The sequence below is a fragment of the Leptonychotes weddellii genome, unplaced genomic scaffold (assembly GCF_054177405.1).
Source record: "Leptonychotes weddellii isolate Sample4059 unplaced genomic scaffold, ASM5417740v2 HiC_scaffold_10151, whole genome shotgun sequence".
Taxonomy (NCBI): domain Eukaryota; kingdom Metazoa; phylum Chordata; class Mammalia; order Carnivora; family Phocidae; genus Leptonychotes; species Leptonychotes weddellii.
This window is the reverse complement of record NW_027677973.1, coordinates 1-7,624: the sequence shown is the minus strand read 5'-3', so window position 1 is coordinate 7,624 and position 7,624 is coordinate 1. Positions and strand designations below refer to the sequence as shown.

General features: G+C 48.2%; 1 long non-coding RNA gene across 1 annotated transcript; it reads left to right on the top strand.

Annotated features, from left to right (window-relative positions):
* Nucleotides 1-9: 9 nt before the first annotated feature.
* Nucleotides 10-3,311, top strand: LOC145718024 (uncharacterized). The gene is made up of 2 exons (XR_014141536.1): nt 10-212; nt 732-3,311. It is a non-coding gene; the product is annotated as an uncharacterized LOC145718024 (long non-coding RNA).
* Nucleotides 3,312-7,624: the final 4,313 nt, after the last annotated feature.

Below are 7,624 nucleotides of genomic sequence, written 5' to 3'. Positions count from 1 at the left end.
GCACTTTGTCCTTCCATACCTCAAAAAAGGTGTAAAAATGCCCCCCCGCCCCAAGTCAGCTGCTGCCCGGAGGCCACTGAGGCTCTGCTGTGTTTCTCCTGCAGGTTTGTGAGTGCGTCTGCAGACTCTGCCGGGGCCAGCGCCACCTACATGGACCAGGCCCCCTCCCCAGCCGTGTGCCCCCAGGCTCATTATAACATGTACCCCCAGAAGTAGGTTGTGTTCTCATGGGGCTCCGCGGGGAGAAAGTGGGCACCTGGCCTCAGGCTGGGCCCCGGGAGGGCTGGTGGGCAAAGGGACCCAGAGCTCCTGTAGGTCTGAGACCACCCAAGCTGGGCTCCGGCATGTGCCCAGGTGGGAGATAGATTCAGCCAGAAGATATTGGTAGTTTAGAGTGGATTTGGGCAAATGTCATCTAGTCCCCTCTCCCAAAATGGAGATTTTTCTTGTTCTGTATAAAGATCAGATGGGCTTTAGATGTGTGGACAGCCAGAGTTAGGGGCAACTGGGGTGGGTATTCTAGTTTGAGGCACTCTGTCCTGATAGCAAAGGACTCTGCTCTCCACTGTTTAGATCATGAGTGTCTTTTCCCACGAAGCCTAGGCAGAGGGTATAGGCAGTCTTGGGCCATGCACCTGGTGGGGTTTGGGCCTTGGGCTGGTCTTTGCTCCTCATCATTGGGCCTCTGACAACCTTTCCCTTCCCTTCATCTTTTCTCTTTTCCCTCGAAGCCCTGACCCTGTCCTGGACAACGATGGGGACTTTGATCTGGACGACACCATGGATGTGGCGCGGCGTGTGGAGGAGCTCTTGGGCCGGCCTATGGACAGTCAGTGGATCCCTCACGCGCAGTCGTGACCCCCGTCTCCATCTTCAGCCTCTTCATCCTCGCCGGAGGACTTACTCTTGTGGATGTTTTAATTCCATGAATCGCTTCTCTTTGGAAACAATAGTTATAATGTGAAGTGTTAATACTAGTTGTGACTTTAGTGTTTCTATGCATGGTGGCACCAGTGAAGGGAGTGTGTGTGTGAGTGTGTGTGTGTGAGTGCGTGTGCACACGCGAGTGTGTGAGTTTACACATGGGGCTGTTTCTCTCCCTTGCTGTGCAAAGTTTATTCGCAGCATTGGGGCCACAAACAGAGGCTGTGGTTGTTTTAACCTTGTGAAAAAAGGCTGTAGTTCCATGAACCCTGGAACTTGGCCATGTGTCTGTTCAAGTAAGAGAAGGACAAAGGGAGGAGAAAGCACCTCCGCTCTGTGAGATTTGTCACTGTGTCTGCCAAGCAGTTGATATATAACCGTGACTGTCTCTGCTTTCCTTTGAATTGTAGAAACTGCCTTTTGAAAAAGAAAGCCGTCCTCCCACCTTTCCCTCTCCCCCACCCCTGTTTTCCTGGGTAGGGATGGGTAAAGGGGGAATGTCTGGTCATTGTTGGGACAAGGGAAGTCATAGGTTGTCCGATGGGTAGTGGCTTTTTAAATAACACTTAACCCATCTAACCCATCTACATGTTCTCTCCCTCACCCCTCCTTCCTTCCGCTCTGTGGAATTGCCACTCAGCTCTATGTGTGTAAACACGTGCAGACACGTTTGATGAACTAGAGAAAAGAGGGTCACATAACCGCAGCTTACTGTGTTGATGTCCTTTGTATCATGGCCAGAGTGGAAGGCCCAGCCATGACCCATGGGTGCTGAGGAAGTTGCCTTGCTCCCTGGGGCACCTGCCCTCTGGGCTGCCCATCCTTCTGCCCAAGTGCGGCTACCCCAAGGCTCATCGATGACGGCTGTTTGCACATGGTGGTGTTTTGTTTCTAAATTGAGACTTCTTGTTTTCCTCTTCCCACCCTCATCTGACATCACAATTCTTTCTTCCCGTGGCAGGTCCTGTGTTGTTCATACCCAAGTCACCTCGTTTCCCTTCACTGTTCACACGGGCTGTCTTGGGGAGGGGGTGGCAGGAACGCAGTCTGAACCCAGGGCCAGCATGTTCCATGAGGTCATTGCCCACTTGGTATGGGCTGCCGGGTGTCGGGCATTGGTCATCTGGGGAAATGCAGTCAGTGGGTTTCCTGGGAAGTTTGGTAAGCTGCAAAAACAAAACAAAACAGCTTCAACATAACGTCCACAATTTCTTCCGTAGCTTTACATCAGATGGAAGGAATGGGCTATGGCAGTCAGGTGGGAAGAGGGGTAGCAGATAATAGTTTTTGGGGTAGGCCTACAAGCCACTCAGCCCTGGCCCCCCTCTCCAACAGTGACTGCACCCAAGAGAGAATGGCCCTAAAAACCTTATTTTTATACATGTGAGTAAATAAACAGATATTTTTTTTACAAAAATGACTTCCGAATTTATCAGTGCTTTGATGTTAAAGGAAAATATTCCTCTGTAGTAAATTATTTATTGGAAGATGACTTTTTAAAAGCTGCTGTTTGCCCTGGCTCGGTTTCATACACTGATTTATTTTTCTATGCCAGGCAGTAGAATCTCTCTGCCTCTGAGGAGCAGGCCGACCCCTCCATGATACCAGCATTGACATAGGATGCGGCTAAGCCCTTTAAGCCCTAAGCCCTCAAGATTTGATTAAAATTCCCCCCGTGAGGATCAGAGCAGTGGGGAAAGGGGAAAAGGAAGCCAGACTGCTCTCGGACCCTTACCTGCCCGCCCCTCGGGCTTCACGACGCTGGCCTGTGAGTGCAGTGCTGGGAGTTCAGCAGCCCTGATGGGCGGGGACTGCTACACCATCAGCCCCGTAGCAGAGCTTGCCCTTTACAGTTAGCACTGGGGTTGCGGGTACTGAGAAGTGTGGCTGCCCTGAGTGTAGGGGTCCCACGCTTGTACAGTTGCTGAGCTGTCCTCAGTTTCCCTGAGGCTGTGCCTATAGATGGGAGAGATTTTTGATTGAAAGGTGTGCTCGCTATCTGCGTTGTATTTTCTCTTTTCTCCCTGTTCCTGCAAACCACAAAAGAGGCAGTGGCAAGTCTTGACCACCTGCCTCTCACTTGCTCCCAGACACACACACACACACACATACACACACATACACATAACACACGTCATCAAAACTTTTCAATGTGTGGTATGTGCAGGGTTTTGTAGGGGGGTGGGGAGACTAAAAGTGAATATAACAAAGTGGAAGTATACTTTTTATAATTTTTCTTTTTAAAACTTTGTGAAATTATTTCAGATACATATTTTAGTGTTGAGGCAGATTAGTATATAGCCACCAAAAAAGTATTGTGTACAATTTGGGGCAGTCACGAAATTGTGTATTTTATGTTACAATAAAGGCTTCCTCTGAAGGGACAATACTGAGTTCTGGTTTTTTTTTCCATCAGGTGGTGAGAGAAGGTAGTTTTGATAGGGAAATATTTGAAATCATCAGTGTGACTGTGAAAAGCAGAACTGGTTGGGAATTGGCCTCAGAGAGAGTGTCTTCAGCTTTGACAGCAGAAGGGGCATTTCTGACCTTCCTGTTCATAAGATGTTTTAAAAATTAGAATGATAGGGGCGCCTGGGTGGCTCAGTTGGTTAAGTGACTGCCTTCGGCTCAGGTCATGATCCTGGAGTCCCAGGATCGAGTCCCGCATCGGGCTCCCTGCTCGGCAGGGAGTCTGCTTCTCCCTCTGACCCTCCCCCCTCTCATGCTCTCTCTCTCATTCTCTCTCTCAAATAAATAAATAAAATCTTTAAAAAAAAAAAATTAGAATGATAGTCTGTATCTCCTGCCTCCTGATTCCACACTCTTCCCATTAGAAAGCTGATCCCTGGGGCACCTGGGTGGCTCAGTCGGTTAAGCGTCTGCCTTCGACTTAGGCCATGATCCCAGGGTCCTGGCGTTGGGCTCCCTGCTCAGTGGGGAGCCAGCTTCTCCCTCTCCCTCTCCCCCTGCACGTGCTCTCTCTGTCTCAAATGAATAAATAAAATCTTTAAAAAGAAAAAGTTCATCCTTAAACTTGAGCATATTTCAAGTGCCCACCCTGCGCCTGGGCATGGTATGTGGGACAAGAAATCGTTCTGCCCTCAAGAGGATTATGGCTGGGGAAAGAGCCACACAAGCAATCATGATAGGATATTGGCTCATGCTGCAATAAAGTTATCCTGAGGCCATTACTGAATACAAGAGAACATGGAGGAAGGGCACCAATTAGCTTGAGCTGACTCCTAAAGAACACACAGGAATTAAGGAGAGGCATTCTGCCAGAGAGACCAGCGCGAGCCGCAGCTGGGGATGAAGGAGGGTGGGATATGGCTGGATAGAGGGTGATTTGTGGTTCTCAGCCCAGGCGTGCATCAGAATCTTTAGGGGGACTGGTTAAAGCACAGATGGCTGAGCTGCACTCCAGAGTTTCCCAGTCAGTAGGCCTGGGGTGGAGCCTGAGAATTTGCATTTCTAACAAGTTCCCAGGTGGTGTGAGGGCAAGGACCACACTTTGAGAACTGTGGTGGGTGATGAAGCCTAGTGCACCAGGCTAAGGGTTTAAACTTCACACGAACATGATGGAAGTGAAGCAATCTTACCAGACTTTAAGCAAGGGAATGACCAGAGTTTCATTTTAGGAAATCCTACCGTGACAGTTGTAGGACGGATTGGAGGGAGGCAAAGGAGGAAGCCAGGAATGGTGGGGGGTGGCGGGGGGCCTGTTTCAACAGTCTGAGTCGGAGGAGATGAGGTTCTACAGATGAGGATACCACAGCAGTGGCCCTGAGGCCTAATATGCAGACATAGTGGCTAATGTTGGACAGGACTGGAGTCTAGAATAATTCCAGGTTTCTGGCTCGGGAAGTAATTGATAGAGATGCTCCTCAGTAAGATGAGAAGGGGAAGATGTGGAAGAAGAGCAAGTTGAGAGGAAGGTTGGGTGCAAATCAGGTAAGTTGGAATGTCCAAGGAGACGTGTGGTTGTGAAGCCTAAGAATGATCAGGGCTGGAGCGCCTGGGGGGTTAAGCGTCCAACTCTTGATTTTGGCTCACATCATGATCTCTGGGTCATGAGATCAAGCCCTGTGTTGGGCTCTGGGTAGAGCCTGCTTGAGATTCTCTCTGCCTCTGCCCCCCACCCCCCGCTCATGCTCTCTCTCTCACTCTCAAATAAATAAATAATTTTTTTTAAAAGATTTTATTTAGTTATTTGACAGAGAGAGATAGCAAGAGCCGGAACACAAGCAGGGGGAGTGGGAGAGGGAGCCCGATGCGGGGCTCGATCCCAGGACCCTGGGATCATGACCCGAGCCAAAGGCAGACGCTTAATGACTGAGCCACCCAGGCGCCCCAATAAATAAATATTTTTAAGTATCTTAGAAGAGATGATCAGGGCTAAGGGATGTGTACGGATGAGGGGAGGGGGGCATGACAGAGGCAGGCTGTAAAACAGAACTTTGAATCCTTCAAGGAACTGACTTCATTTGCAAAAGAAGTTCAAGCTTAAGGGTATTCTCAAAAAGTAGGGTGTCATGAAAGGCAAATGGCAGGAGAACAATAGCTTCATCGGAGATAGAGCCTGAATGGGCTCTATCTAGTGTGCTACAGAGAGATGGGGAAAGAGACAGCTGGGAGGAGCTCTCTTGGGGTCAGGACAAATCTCAAACACTGGCCATGAAACTGTCCCTTCAAAGAACCCTGAATTTGATTGGATCAGTTTGTGGAGCAATTTACTCCCCAAAGCATTGTTGAAAAATAGATAGCAATCAGCTAACACTGTGAGTAGCTTAACAGCTGGGTGTGGTCAGGGAAAGAGACAGATCTATGAAAATCACTGTCATGCTAGGGTGACTGTGGGCATACTCAAGTCTGTATCCCCTTACTGAGCAATATCAGGCTTCACACTATGTATGGGAGTGTGGGAAGTAGGTAGACTCCCTAAAATGATCTAGCCCCTCACTAAACAAGTAAATAACAATAACAAGCCCTAGAAAATACACAAATATATGGAAGTTAAACAATATACTCCTAAATAACTAACTGAAAAAGAATTTAAGTTCAAGTAGTCACACTTCACAATAAGCAAGTCAAAACTTACTACAAAGCAACACTAATCAACATAGTGTGATATTGGCATAAGGATAGACATATGGATCAGTGGAATAGAATTCATAGTCCAGAAGGAAACCCATGTGTCTACGGTCAACTGATTTTTTTTAAGATTTATTTATTTATTTGACAGAGAGAGACACAGCGAGAGAGGGAACACAAGCAGGGGGAGTGGGAGAGGGAGAAGCAGGCTTCCCGCCGAGCAGGGAGCCCGATGTGGGGCTCGATCCCAGGACCCTGGGATCACGACCTGAGCCGAAGGCAGACGCTTAACAACTGAGCCACCCAGGCGCCCCGACATCCCCCCTTTTTAAAAAAGATTTTATTTATTTATTTGACAGAGAGAGACACAGCGAGAGAGGGAACACAAGCAGGGGGAGTGGGAGAGGGAGAAGCAGGCTCCCCACCGAGCAGGGAGCCCGATGCGGGACTCGATCCCAGGACGCTGGGATCATGACCTGAGCCGAAGGCAGACGCTTAACAACTGAGCCACCCAGGCACCCCTATGGTCAACTGATTTTTACAAGGGTGCCAAGACCATGCAATGGGGAAAGAATAGTCTTCTCAACAAGTGGTGCTGAGACAACTGGATAGCCACATGCCAAAGAATAAAGTTGGAACCAGACATCACATACAAAAATTAACTCAAAATGGATCAAAGGCCTAAATATAAGAGCTAAAACTATAAAACTCTTAGAAGAAACCATAGAAAGCTTCATGACATTAAGGGGCACCTGGGTGGCTCAGTCAGTTAAGTGGCTGCCTTCAGCTCAGGTCATGATCCCAGGGTCCTGGGATCGAGCCCCACGTCGGGCTCCTTCCCCAGCGGGGAGCCTGCTTCTTCTTCTCCCTCTGCCTGCCGCTCCCCCTGCTTGTGCTCTCCCTCTCTCTATCTCTATCAAATAAATAAATAAAATCTTTAAAAACAAAAAAAAGAAAGCTTCATGACATTGGATTTGGTAATGATTTCTTGGCCATGACACCATGAGTAACATAAGATAAATTGGACCTCATCAAAGTAAAAGCTTTTGTGCATCAAAGGACACTGATAGCAGAGTGAATAGGCACCAAGATTGGGAGAAAATATGTGTAAATCATATGTCTGATAAGGGATTAATATCCAGAATATATAAAGAACTACAACAACAACTTCTTTTTAAAAAGATTTTATTTATTGGGGTGCCTGGGTGGCTCAGTCATTGGGCATCTGCCTTCGGCTCAGGTCATGATCCCAGGGTCCTGGGATCGAACCCCACATCAGGCTCCCTGCTCGGCGGGAAGCCTGCTTCTCCCTCTCCTATTCCCCCTGCTTGTGTTCCCTCTCTCACTGTCTCTCTGTCAAAAAATAAATAAAATCGGGCGCCTGGGTGGCTCAGTTGGTTGAGCGACTGCTTTCGGCTCAGGTCATGATCCTGGAGTCCCGGGATCGAGTCCCGCATCGGGCTCCCTGCTCGGCGGGGAGTCTGCTTCTCCCTCTGACCCTCCTCCCTCTCATGCTCTCTGTATCTCATTCTCTCTGTCTCAAATAAATAAATAAAATCTTTAAAAATAAATAAATAAATAAATAAATAAATAAATATATAAATAAAAT